Source organism: Gossypium hirsutum, chromosome D12 (assembly GCF_007990345.1).
Source record: "Gossypium hirsutum isolate 1008001.06 chromosome D12, Gossypium_hirsutum_v2.1, whole genome shotgun sequence".
Lineage (NCBI taxonomy): Eukaryota > Viridiplantae > Streptophyta > Magnoliopsida > Malvales > Malvaceae > Gossypium > Gossypium hirsutum.
The window spans coordinates 60394930-60409268 of NC_053448.1; the positions used below are offsets into that span (position 1 = coordinate 60394930).

The 14339-nt window shown below is 34.8% G+C and overlaps 1 long non-coding RNA gene across 2 annotated transcripts; it reads left to right on the forward strand.

Moving 5' to 3' along the window:
- Positions 1-1214: 1214 nt before the first annotated feature.
- LOC107947197 (uncharacterized) lies at positions 1215-10631 on the forward strand. 2 transcript variants are annotated; one of them, XR_005921987.1, is made up of 5 exons: positions 1215-1946; positions 2145-2207; positions 2290-2648; positions 2755-6907; positions 7258-10631. It is a non-coding gene; the product is annotated as an uncharacterized lncRNA (long non-coding RNA). The 2 variants fall into 2 exon arrangements; XR_005921986.1 differs by having other exon boundaries at positions 2290-6907.
- The last annotated feature ends 3708 nt before the right edge of the window (positions 10632-14339 follow it).

The window sequence follows — 14339 nt, forward strand, 5'->3', positions numbered from 1 at the left end:
TGCTGTGAATTTGAATGCGCCAAGTTTAGTTCGAGGCCACGTTGGGTTCAATGGTCAAAACCTCCGCCGAGAACTTGTATTCTCAATACTGATGTGTCCATTAAGTAGGGATCTAGAATGACAACGATTGGTTAGCTGTTGAAAGACGGAAATGCTATTTGGATGAGTGGTTTTTTATGAAAATCGGTGTCACGGATAGTGTATAAGTTGAATTATGAGGTGTCCGGACTAGTTTGTGCTTTACAAAGTCACTTCACATTACGTACTTAATTGTTGAATTAGATGCATTGTTGGTAGTAAATTTCTTAAAACGGCCATATGAACATCGCCATCCTACGTAGACGCTTGTTCATAACTGCTTGAATTTGATTGGCAAAGGGTGGGTTGTTGATGTGGGACGTACGCTCAGCGAAACCAACAAATGTGCAGATCCCTTGACGAGTATAACTCATGAATCAAATTTAAAAATGAACAATTAGCCTATTACCCTTATTGCAAGCGGATGCACATGGAAGGGGTTGTTCATTTCTAATTCTGCATTCTTTTGTTAGTTTCTCTCATGTACCAAAACAAAATTATGAAAGAAAAAAAATTTAAAATTCTGCTATTAGTTTATTTACTTTATGAAAGTTGTAAATTCAGTCCTTCTACTTTAATTTGATATTTATACTTTTTCATACTTTAAAATCTTAATTCTCATAAAATGATAACTATTGAATGTATTAAGTTAAATTCTGTTATTTTCAAAATGTTAAGTGATAAATATATTATAAAAATTAAAAATAAACTAAAATTGATTAAATTAAAATATAAATAATAAATTCATAATTTTCGTAAAGCCAAAAAACTAACAGCAAATTTTAATGAAAATAATAGTCAAACAGGGAGATGCAAAAACACCGAAGAATTACTTGGGATCACCGCATTTGACGCATCACCGCATGTAAAACGATTGAGCACGTCAATTTCTTTTGAATGCGAACTTAGCCTCTAAGTCTAACCCATTTTGATTCCTTTTTTCTTTCCAAATTTGAATAGGATTTTAGAATCTTTTTTTTAATCTAGAATTCCGATTTCAAATTAAAATAAATCTTTCATTTATAATATCATAACTTTGAGAGTTCACTTTCCGATTAATCAAGAGTTTTTTTTTTTTTGAAAAAATTCGACTGGAATATATTGAGATTTGCAAAAAGTAATGTTCATTGGGCTAAACCCAATTTGCCCTAAGAAAACAAAATAACAATAGGTAGCAGGCCATCATCTGTTTAGCCTACACAAAACAAAACAAAAAAGAGAAAATAAATGAAATTTTAAATTGCTTCCAGCCGAACAGTCAGTTGGTTCTCATAAATGATTCCGACTTTTCCTCTGCCCAAGACCACTGAAACGTAAAAGCATATCTTCTCAAATCTTTTCCTTGTCAATTTGCTTTTCAGAACAGTGCTATTTCCAACCATTTCAAGCATCGCCCCATATTACTGAAAGCTGAGGTCTTCCCATTTTCTTTTACTCTGAAGAACCCAGATGATTTGGCTCTGATTCTCTTCTAGATGATCTTAAGGTCTCTCCTTCCAGTTACTGTTCCTCTCCCTTCTTAAGTGTTTCTTTTGCTAGACGATGGGCTTCTGTGTTTTCTAACCTCGGGATAAAATAGAATCTGATTTCTTGATAGTGATCCTTTAAGCTTTGAATATCACTGATTATTGCCCCTATTTCTGATATGTCTCGACTTGTATTTTGGCATTTTGTAATCACTGTTCTTGAGTCTCCGATTATATCTAAAGTATGATAGCCCAACTGAATCCCTAACCTTATTGCTTGAAAACCTGCAAATGCTTCCGCCGCGAATGGAGATGCAATATTTTCATGAAGGGTCGACTTTACTGCAACGATCCTACCTTCCTCATTTCTAACAACTAGGCCTGACGCAGATCTGGAATTCTGTAAGTCGAAAGCCACATAAAAAAAAGATGGCCTTTTTCGCCCTTTGTAAACTTTGTCTATGCCTCACACTAGTTTCCACGTTGAGTTCCTTATCTCTACTCCCTTCCAGTTCCAGAATATAGCTTTTTATTTGTTTGGAGATATCTCTGCTAGTGCTTGATCTGTTTTCATATAATAATTTATTTCTGTTTGTTCAGATTAACCAGAGCCCGCAACAGAAATCCCTGCACTGTTCGTTTGTCCCTTGGCTGAAAACCCAAGTAAGCCAACTCCAGATATCCAAATGACTGTTGTTGAGTATCCATGAAAAATTTAAGTGACTCCATATTTCCTTTGCTGTAGGGCACAGATGGAAAACATGGAAACTATCTTCTCCTTCCTGACCGCATCTCGAACATCGATCCTCAGCCATCACTTTTCGCAGCTCTAGATTGGAGAAAATGGGAATGTAATTCCACGCTATTTTTCATACTGTAATCTTGATTTTTAAGGGCATATGTAAATTCCATAGTTTTCTGTAGAAATTTTTAGTATCGGTCTGTAAATAAACACTAGGATCAATTGTAGCTTTCTGTAATAGTTTATAGGCACTCCTTACTGAAAAGTCACCAGTTGCCTCCCCTCTCCATACTTGGATGTCTTTATGGATTAACTTTGAAAGCGGCATCTGTAGTATTTTCCTAGTGATATCCGAGTTAAAGGTACGGACAATCAAGTCTCTATTCCATGTTCTGCTTTCCTCATTGATTAAGTCAAACACTACTGTAATATTTTTAATGTTGCTGTTATTCTGTGATCTGTCTAGAGTCATTCTCGGCACCCATAGATCATTCCATACTGAAATGTGGTCTCATTTACCAACTCTTTAGCATAATCCTTCTGTGAGGAGTTTTTTTGTTGACCAAATACTCCTCCAGGTAAGTGAAGGTAAGTTAACTCAACAAAGCATTTAAGAAGTTTGTTGTTGAAAAATATTTCACTTTTAAAACTTGGGCTAATAAAGAACTCGGATAATTAAAAAGACGCCAACCCTGTTTTGCCAGCAAAGCTATGTTAAATTTATCAAGACTTCTAAAACCTAACCCACCCAATTCTTTTTCAATGCAAATATCCTCCCAAGCACACTAATGGATCTCTTTTTTCCCCTTATTTTTCTGCCACCAAAATTTTGCAATAATACCATCTAATTCCTTGAAAAAAGATTTAGGGAGTAAAAAACACGTCATTGAGTAGGTTGGTATAGATTGTAAAACAGCTTTGATGAAAACCTCTTTACCTCCTTGTGAGAGATATCTGATACTCCAATTGTCAATTCGTTGCTTGAATCTATCCTTCAGCATCTGGAACGCTGCCTTATTCCTTCTACCCACCAGGCTAGGTAGCCCTAAAAATCTTTCCATATCATCTGAACTTCGTACCCCAATAACTCGAATAATTGTTCTTCTTTCTCCTTCCTAAGTGTTGCTGCTGAAAAAAATTGTGGATTTTGAAAAGTTAACTTTCTGACCCGAGCAAATTTCATATTCACGGATGACCTGTTTTAAAAAAAATTGAACCCCTCTCAGTAGCTTCCCCAAACAGTATGCAATCATTCGGAAAAAGTAAATGTGAAACATGCGGCCCGCTTCTGCTTGTTTTGACACCTCTTACTTTGTTCTCCTGCATACCTAATTTCATAAGGCTAGAGAGACCTTCTCCACAGAACAAGAATAAGAACAGACTCAACGGGTCCTCTTGTCGTAATCCTCTTGAAGGATAAAAGAAGTCTCCATTATGTCCATTAAGGACCACTGAATATGAAACTCTATTAACGCATCTTAATAGTTGGGTCACCAACTCTGAATCAAAACCCATTTTCTTTATTATTTCCTCCACAAAATTTCATTCCACCCTATCATATGCCTTGCTCATATCCAACTTGACCGCCATAAAACCCTTCTTCCCTGACCGCTTCTGTTTCAATGTATGGATTAATTCATAAGCCAGCAACACATTATCTGAGATCAATCTCCCAGGCACGAAAGTACTTTGTGCAGGATCAATGCATTTGTCTAACACTTTCCGAATGCGATTAGCAAAAACTTTAGCCATTAATTTGAAGATTACATTACACAAACTAATAGGCCTAAAGTGCGATATATCTATTGGATTTGAAATTTTCAGAATTAAAACAATATTTGTTCTATTGACTGGGCCTATCTCCATCTTTCCATTCAGTTGATCAAGACAATAAGAAGTGACCTCCTCTCTGATAATTGCCCAACACTTCTGATAGAATAACGTTGGAAATCCATATTCCCCTGGTGCCTTAGTGGGCCCTAATTCTGCCAAAGCCTGCTGAATCTCCTCCTTTGTATATCTCTCTTTTAGCATTAAATTATCTTCATTTGAAATACATCGATGAACTCCAGATAAAATATGCTCATAATTTGTAGATATGCTAGTGAAAAATAACTGTTTGAAATATGATCTAGCAATCATTTTCATTTCCTTTTATTCTTCCGTCTCCCTCCCATCATCATTCTTCATTTTGCGAATCAGGTTCCTCTGTCGTTTCTGTGTAGCTTGTTTGTGGAAAAAGGCTGTATTTTTATCCCCAAATTTTAACCAGTTAACCCTCGCTATTTGTTCCCAAAAGCACTCATCCTTTTCGATCTCGAAGTTAAGTTGGATCTTTGTATCAATCTGGTCGGCTAGATTTTCTTCATTTCTTTCTGCTTCTAGTAGTGAAGCCAATTTTGATGATAACAACTTCTTCCTTTCTTTTCTAGAAAATCGAATTTGACTAGCCCATCGCTCCAGCCCCCTTTTCATACTGTCCAACTTGCTTAAAAACTCTCCTTCAGAATGCTCCCATATATCTTTAACCGTATTTTAAGAACGAGTCCTCCAGTACCCACCATGCTTCAAATTTGAAACATTTTTGTATTCTCTCTCTGCACCCCTTCTTTGTGTTAACCAGTAATGGGCAATGGTCAGAAAACGTATATGGAAGATGTTGAAGCTAAAAATCAGGAAATAAATGCAGCCAATCTTCTGTCGCCACTCCTGTATCTAACCGCTCTTGAATATTATTTTCAGGTAAGTTCCCCCTTTCCCACGTAAACCAGTTTCCAATAAACCCCATATCAGATAAATTAAATTCCTCTAAAGTCTTACAAAAACCTTCCATTCGTCCTTCCTCTCGCACTAAATCGTTTTTTTTTCAAAACTATACAGAATTTCATTAAAATCTCCACAAATCATCCATGGTAACTCCCTACCCATACCTAACTGCCGTAATAGGTTTCATGTCTTAGCTCTATCATGTGAATATGGAGACCCATAAAAACCTGTAAACCTCCGTTTGTATCCTTCATCCTCTTCATCAATGATCACATCAATATGCTGTTTTGAAAAACTCTGAAGCTGAATATTTTTATACTCGCACCAAGCCAGACACAGCCCACCTCTAGAACCATCTGAACTCACATCAATACCGTTTAAAAACCTACAACTCCTTCGAACTCTTTCCATTTGATTATTACTTATTTTTGTCTCCATGAAGAAGACTACTTGGGGATTATATAAGTTCAGTATATTTAAAGGTATGAAAGTTATGTATGTATATGTAATTTCGAATATGTATATGTATATATATATGCATATCTATTGTTTATTTGGTCAGCTATAATTAAAAGTATATGGATCGAAATTAGTTAATGTATGAATGTTATATATATATATGCATAAATGAAGTTCGAACATGTATATATATGTATATGATCTTAAATTTAGTTAAAGGTAAGACTGTTATATATATATAAGATTCGAAAATGTATATATATATGTATAAGATTTTGAATTTAATTAAAGGTATGGACGATATATTTATATATATAAGGTTCAAATATATATGTATATATATAGGTATAAGTTTTTGAATAGAATTAAAAGTATGAATTCTATATATATACGTAGGTGTGAGGTTTGAATATATAGTTATGTGTATATATATGTATTTGAATTGAATGTAAAGTATGGACTTTACATATGCATGTGTGTGGTTTGAATAAATATATATACATATACAAATACTTGAGTTGGATTAAAAGTATAATTTGTAAATGCTTGTATGATTCAAACAGGGATTACAAATTTCTTTTTGAGATAAAGTTGAGGTTGTGAATTATACATAAATGTTATGAACATGTGTTGCTATTAAGAAATATACGAGGAAATCATCTTTGTATCTGTGAAATTGAAATTTTCAGGTTAAGCGCCTAGAAGGCTTAATGCCGGTGAATTTTTCAAATTATAAGTCTAGCAGGCTAAGTGCCGGTGATTGAAATCAGGTTATAAACCTAGCAGGCTACGTGCTGGTGATATGAATCAGGCTATAAGCCTAGCAGGCTAAGTGCCGGTGAATATGTTAAATTATGTGATTATATGCATTAGATAGATTTATAAATATAACTAATTTTGGGTTATATATATAATGAATAAGTATATGAATATTTATTTATATGTGTTCGATGAGCTTATAAATGTTTCAACCTATGAGTTTAGTGAATAGGCATATATATATTGGTTGATATGAAAATTGTTGAATATACTTGTACGAAATCGACACATGTGGCTTAGAAGTATAAATGTGCATATGATTCATGTAGTTTATAAGTGGAAATATAAGTTTTTGACATATGTTTTTGAAAGATCATAAACAAGCATTCAATGAAATGCAAATGATAAGTATATTTGGAATATATATATGCAATTAATGATTATGTATGTAACTTGATTTTTAGGTATATAATGATTATACATGTGATCGTTTATATGTATTTTGGTTATGCTATAAACTTACTAAGCTATAAAAGCTTACTTTGAATGTTTTTGTTCATTTGTTTTATAGATTTTGGAGACGCGTTACGAGCTCGGGGATCATCAGCATAGTCTATCACACTATCGACTTCTTTTGGTATTTTATTAACAGTTTGAACTCGATCTTATGGCATGTATAGGTTTGAGTATGATTTTGGTTAGATTTGGATTGTATATATATAAATAGCCATGCGAAGATGGTTTAATTTCCATGTTTGTGATCAGTTTGGTTTTTTTTTAAAAATGGTTGTGTTTGTTCGGTAATGCCTCGTAACCCTAATTCGGAGACGGATACGGGTTAGGGGTGTTACATTTTATTGGTATCAAAGCTACGGTTTAGTCGGTTCTCGGACTAACGTAGCGTTTATGAGTCTAGATATACATGCCATATTTTTATACTGAGATAGTGTGATGACTGCTGACATCTAAAAATGTGTTTTCGTATAGTAATGGATCCCGAACGAGCCGTAGCTAATGATGTTGAGAGTATAGCGCCTGCTCCCGTACAAGGGACAGAGTCAGTGGACTCTCGACCGACCTCGAGTAACCAGGAGGGAGAGGCTAAACAAGCCTTTTACCAAATGATGAATTACTGGTTTACTCAATATGTTCGAACTAATCCGGTTGCACAACAACTTCCACCCCCGATTAATCCATCTTCGGTTCCTGTTATACCTCAAGTAAGTGATCCGATGAGATTACTTAAGCCTCCTGTTGATAAAATTTGAAAACACGGGGCCGAAGAGTTCAGAGCTACTGATGATGATGACGCTGAGCGAGCTGAATTCTGGCTAGATAATACTATTCGAGTATTTGATGAGTTATCTTGCACCCCTGATGAGTGCTTGAAATGTGCCATATCCTTACTACGGGACACTGCATATCACTGGTGGAATACACTAGTATCGGTGGTTCCGAAAGAGCGAGTGACCTGGGAATTCTTTCAGACTGAATTCCGTAAGAAATATATTAGCCAGAGATTCATTGATCAGAAACGTAAGGAATTTCTTGAATTGAAACAGGGTCGGATGACAGTGACAGAATATGAGCGGAAATTTGTGAGACTCAGTAGATATGCTCGAGAGTGTGTTTCGACTGAAGCTATTATGTGTAAAAGATTTGAAGATGGGCTGAATGAAGATATTAAACTGTTAGTTGGCATACTTGAGATAAAGGAGTTCGTAGTACTTGTTGAACGAGCTTGTAAAGCCGAGGAGCTCGGGAAAGAGAAGAGAAAAGCTGACTATGAAGCTCGAGATTCCCGTAAAAGATCATTTAGTAAATCGTTCCAGTCGGCCTCAAGGAAATCCAGAGAGGATCATAGCCGATCTAAAGCTATTGTAGGGTTTCTTAAGCATGATCGAGATCGACCCCCTGTGAGTTCGCGAGCTACTTCAGTTGCTAGTGTTGGTAGTGTTCGACAAAATAGATCAGAATGTAAGCATTGTGGGAAATGGCATCCTGGAGATTGCAGATTACATGATCGGTCTTGCTTTAAGTGTGGTTCAAAGGATCATTTCATTCGAGAGTGTCCGATGGTAGCTGATCAAAATACTGTGTAGAATACCAGACCGAGTAATGTGTCAGTATGGGGTAGACCGCCAAGGCATTTGCGTAATGTAAGTGGTCGTCAGAGAGGAACAAAGGACACATCAGTTCGATCTGAGGCTCGTGCACCTGCCAGAGCATATGCTATCCGAGCTCGAGAGGAGGCTTCTTCTCCAGATGTTATTACTGGTACTTTCACTCTTTATGATACTAATGTTATTGCGTTGATTGATCCTGGTTCGACTCATTCTTATGTGTGTGAGACCTCAGTATTCAGTAAGACTCTACCTGTTGAGTCTACTGAGTTTGTAATTAAAGTATCAAACTCCCTGGGCCGGTGTGTGTTGGTTGACAAAGTGTGCAAGAATTGTCCGTTGATGATTCGAGTTTGTGTTTTATGGCTGATTTGATGTTGTTGCCATTTGACGAGTTCGACATAATTTTGGGTATGGACTAGTTGACTTTACACAATGCTGTGGTTAACTGCAAAAGGAAGACTATTGATTTAAGATGCCTGAATGACGAGATTATTCGGATTGAATCTAATGATCTGAATGGTTTATCGGCAGTGATATCCTCTATGTTGGCTCAGAAGTATGTGAGAAAAGGTTCTGAAGCTTATTTTGCATATGTTCTTGATAGTAAAGTGATAGAAAAGAAGATTGAATTAGTATCTGTTGTATGTGAGTATCCAAATGTGTTCCCTGAAGAATTACCGAGTTTACCACCTATTCGAGAAGTAGAGTTTGGTATTGAGTTAATACCGGGGACGACTCCAATTTCGATAGCTCCGTACCGTATGGCACCGACCGAATTAAAAGAATTGAAAGCACAATTGTATGAGTTGACTGATAAAGGTTTTGCACGACCGAGTTTCTCTCCTTGGGGGCACCAGTTCTATCTGTGAGAAAGAAAGATGGAACGATGAGAATGTACATTGATTATCGACAACTCAATAAGTTGACTATAAAGAATAAGTATCCGCTACCACGAATTGATGATTTGTTCGATCAGTTGAGAGGGGCACTGTGTTCTCGAAGATAGATTTGAGATCAGGCTACTATCAATTACGAGTTAAAGACTCTGATGTGCCAAAGACTGCTTTTCGAACGAGGTACGGACATTATGAGTTTCTTGTTATGCCATTTGGACTTACTAATGTACCTGCTGTTTTCATGGATTTGATGAATCGGATCTTTAGACAGTATTTGGATCGATTTGTGGTAGTATTTATAGATGACATTTTGATCTACTTTCGTGACAAAACTGAGCATGCCGAACATCTGAGACTTGTGTTACAAACTTTGTGAGATAAACAGTTGTATGCAAAGTTTAGTAAATATGAGTTCTGGTTACGGGAAGTCAGTTTTCTAGGCCATGTTGTATCAGCATCGGGTATATGGGTTGATCCAAGTAAAATTTCAGCTATACTTGATTGGAAACCTCCGAAAAATGTCTCAGAGGTTCGAAGCTTTCTGGGGCTCGCTGGTTATTATAGACAGTTCATGAAAGGGTTCTCTATGATTGCGACCCCGATGACAAAGTTATTACGAAATGACGTTAAGTTTGAGTGGTCAGAAAAGTGTCAAGAGAGCTTTAATCAGTTGAAAGTTCTTTTGACCGAAGCTCCAGTCTTAGTTCAGCCAGAATCGGGTAAAGAGTTTGTTATCTATAGTGATGCATCTTTAAATGGTTTGGGCTGTGTTTTGATGTAGGAAGACAAAGTTGTAGCCTATGCCTCGAGGCAGTTAAAGCCGCATGAAAAGAACTATCCAACGCACAATCTGGAATTAGCCGCTATTGTATTTGCGTTGAAAATATGGCGTCACTATCTGTTTGGTGAAAAATGTCATGTTTATTCCGATCACAAAAGCCTGAAGTATTTGATGACTCAGAAGGATCTGAATTTGAGACAGCGCTGATGGTTAGAACTGCTAAAAGATTACGAGCTTGTGATTGACTATCATCCGGGAAAGGCTAATGTTGTTGCTGATGCCCTAAGTCGAAAATCACTGTTTGCTTTGCGTGCATTGAACGCGCACATGGCTATGTCTGATGATGGTGCGATAGTAGCTGAGTTGAAAGCAAATCCGTTATTTGTTCAACAGATTTGTGAAGCTCAGAAAGTCGATGATGATTTAATTGCAAAACGAGCTCAGTGTGACTTAAATGTTGATTTAGAGTTTCTAGTTGATGCTGAGAATTGTTCGAGATTCAGAAATCGATTATGTGTTCCGAAAAATTCAGAGTTAATTCAGATGATTTTGAATGAAGCCCATAATAGTCGATTTTCTGTTCATCCGAGTAGCACGAAAATGTATAACGATCTGAAACAACATTATTGGTGGCATAGTATGAAACGAGACATTTCTGACTTTGTTTCGAAATGTTTAATATGTCAACAAGTAAAATCCGAGCATCAGGTACCTTCTGGATTGCTTCAACAGATCATGATACCTGAATGAAAATGGGATCGAATTACGATGGATTTTGTATCCGGTTTATCGTTGACACCGAGCAAGAAAGATGCAATTTGGGTTATTGTTGATAGGTTGACAAAATCGGCACACTTTATTCCGATTCGCACGGATTTCCCACTCGATAAACTTGCTGAATTGTATGTTTTTCAAATTGTGAGATTGCATGGTGTGCCTATTTCTATTGTTTCAGACAGAGATCCGAGATTCACATCGCAATTTTGGAAGAAACTACAGGATGTTTTAGGTACGAAACTACATTTTAGCACAGCTTTCCATCCGCAGACAGATGGTCAATCCGAACGAATCATTCAGATACTTGAGGATATGTTGAGATGTTGCATTCTCGAGTTTGAAGGTACGTGGGAACGATACTTACCTTTGATTGAATTTGCTTATAATAATAGCTTTCAATCTAGTATCAAAATGGCACCTTACGAGGCTTTATACGGTCGTAAATGTCGTACACCATTGTATTGGACCGAGCTCAGTGAAAATAAGATACACGGGGTTGATTTGATTAAAGAGACTGAACAGAAGGTGAAAGTGATTCGGGATAGTCTGAAATCAGCATCGGATCGTCAGAAATCTTATGCGGATTTGAAAAGAAAGGATATAGAATTTCAAATCGGAGATAAAGTGTTTTTGAAAGTCTCACCGTGGAAAAAATACTCAGATTCGGTCGTAAAGGCAAATTGAGTCCAAGATTCATTGGACCGTATGAGATTATAGAGCGTGTCAGACCGGTTGTTTATAGATTGATGTTACCACCTGAGCTAGAAAAGATTCACAATGTATTTCATGTTTCGATGCTCCGTAGATACCATGATCCTTCGCATGTGATTAGTCCGATGGAGGTTGAAATTAATTCTGATATGTCATATGAAGAAGAACCGATTAGCATTCTGGCTCGTGAGATCAAAGAATTACGAAATAAGAAAATTTCGTTAGTTAAAGTATTGTGGCATAAACATGGAGTTGAAGAAGCAACTTGGGAGTCAGAAGATACAATGAAAGAGCGATATCTAAACCTATTCACCGGTAAGATTTTCGAGGACGAAAATCCCTAAGGGGGAGAGTTGTAACAGCCCAATTTCGACTCTAATCGAACATAGTGGTTTCAGAACCACAACTCCAAGACCAAAAAAAATATTTTAATATTATTTTGTGTGTTTATTTTGTGTGCATTTGATTGTTTGAAATTTTCGTATTTTAATTTTGTTGTTTGAGTGTCCGATTAAATGAAAGTATTAAATCGCGTAAAATAAAATTTTAATGGTTAAATATGAAAGTGTCTATTTGTTGTTGTCTTTATAATTTGGAGGATTTAAGAAGCAATTAGCCCACCATTAGGTGAGTGGATGGCAATGGTCAAGAATGACCTTATAATATGTGTTATACATTATATTTTAACAAAGGTTAATTAAGTAAATTAATTATTATGGTTAATATATGTTAAATATAACAAATTTAAAACATGTTCTTCATCTTTTTCTACCGAAACCAAGAGAGAAAATAAGGGTTCAAAGCTTTGGAAAATTCGGCACTTACAAAGCTTGATTAAGGTATGAATATTGTTCGGTTTTTGATAATTTTTATGTTTTTGAGATCGTTGCTTCGAGTACTATTCGACCCATGCTTGAATTTTTTATTTTGATGAATATTTTGAGCTATGCCATTTATGAATAATTGTGTTTTCTGATGTTTGATAATGAATAATGAAAGATATGTTTTAGATTAATATGTTTTGTATTGGAATTTTTGGTGAAATTGAGTAAATAGGGTGAAATTGCAAAAACAATATTTTTAGAGACTAAAATGTGAAATAAATGAAATGAGTGGACTTGTATGAAGACAAGGAACATTCGGCCCTAGCTTAGTGTGGGCAAATTTTGTGTATTTTGTGTTTTGTGCAAAAAGGACTAAATTGCAAAAAGTGTAAAATGTTAGGGGCAAAATAGTAATTTTCCTATTTATATATTTTTGGACTTAATTGAATATTTTGATGAATAAAAAGGTTAAATTTGATTATGTTTAGATCAATAAACAAAGAGAGCGGATTTGGATCGGGGAAAAACGAAAGTAATCGAATAGTCGATCGTGTCCGTTGATATCCGAGGTAAGTCTATTAGCAATTTGATGTTATTAAATCAGCATATATGTATGTATATCTATTGTATTTTGATGAGTTGAAATCGAAAGTATATAGATTGAATTTGGTTAAAGTATGAATGATATTTATATATATATGTATACATAAGGTCCGAATATATATAAGTATATACATGTATAAACCCTTGACTTGGTTAAAGGCATGAATGTTATATATATGTATATGTGAGTTGGAACATATAAGTATATACCTGAATAAGTCTTGAATATATTTAAAGGTATGAAAGTTATGTATGTATATGTAATTTCGAATATGTATATGTATATATATATGCATATCTATTGTTTATTTGGTGAGCTATAATTAAAAGTATATGGATCGAAATTAGTTAATGTATGAATGTTATATATATGTGCATAAATGAAGTTCGAACATGTATATATATGTATATGATCTTAAATTTAGTTAAAGGTAATAATGTTATATATATATAAGATTCGAAAATGTATATATATATATGTATAAGATTTTGAATTTAATTAAAGGTATGGACGATATATTTATATATATAAGGTTTAAATATATATATGTATATATATAGGTATAAGTTTTTGAATAGAATTAAAAGTATGAATTCTATATATATACGTAGGTGTGAGGTTTGAATATATAGTTATGTCTATATATATGTATTTGAATTGAATGTAAAGTATGGACTTTACATATGCATGTGTGTGGTTCGAATAAATATATATATACAAATACAAATACTTGAGTTGGATTAAAAGTATAATTTGTAAATGCTTGTATGATTCAAACAGGGATTACAAATTTCTTTTTGAGATAAAGTTGAGGTTGTGAATTATACACAAATGTTATGAACATGTGTTGCTATTAAGAAATATACGAGGAAATCATCTTTGTATCTGTGAAATTGAAATTTTCAGGTTAAGCGCCTAGAAGGCTTAATGCCGGTGAATTTTTCAAATTATAAGTCTAGCAGGCTAAGTGCCGGTGAATATGTTAAATTATGTGATTATATGCATTAGATAGATTTATAAATATAATTGATTTGGGTTATATATATAATGAATAAGTATATGAATATTTATTTATATGTGTTCGATGAGCTTATAAATGTTTCAATCTATGAGTTTAGTGAATAGGCATATATATATTGGTTGATGAAAATTGCTGAATATACTTGTACGAAATCGACACATGTGGATTAGAAGTATAAATGTGCATATGATTCATGTAGTTTATAAGTGGAAATATAAGTTTTTGACATATGTTTTTGAAAGATCATAAACAAGCATTCAATGAAATGCAAATGATAAGTATATTTGGAATATATATATGCAATTAATGATTATGTATGTAACTTGATT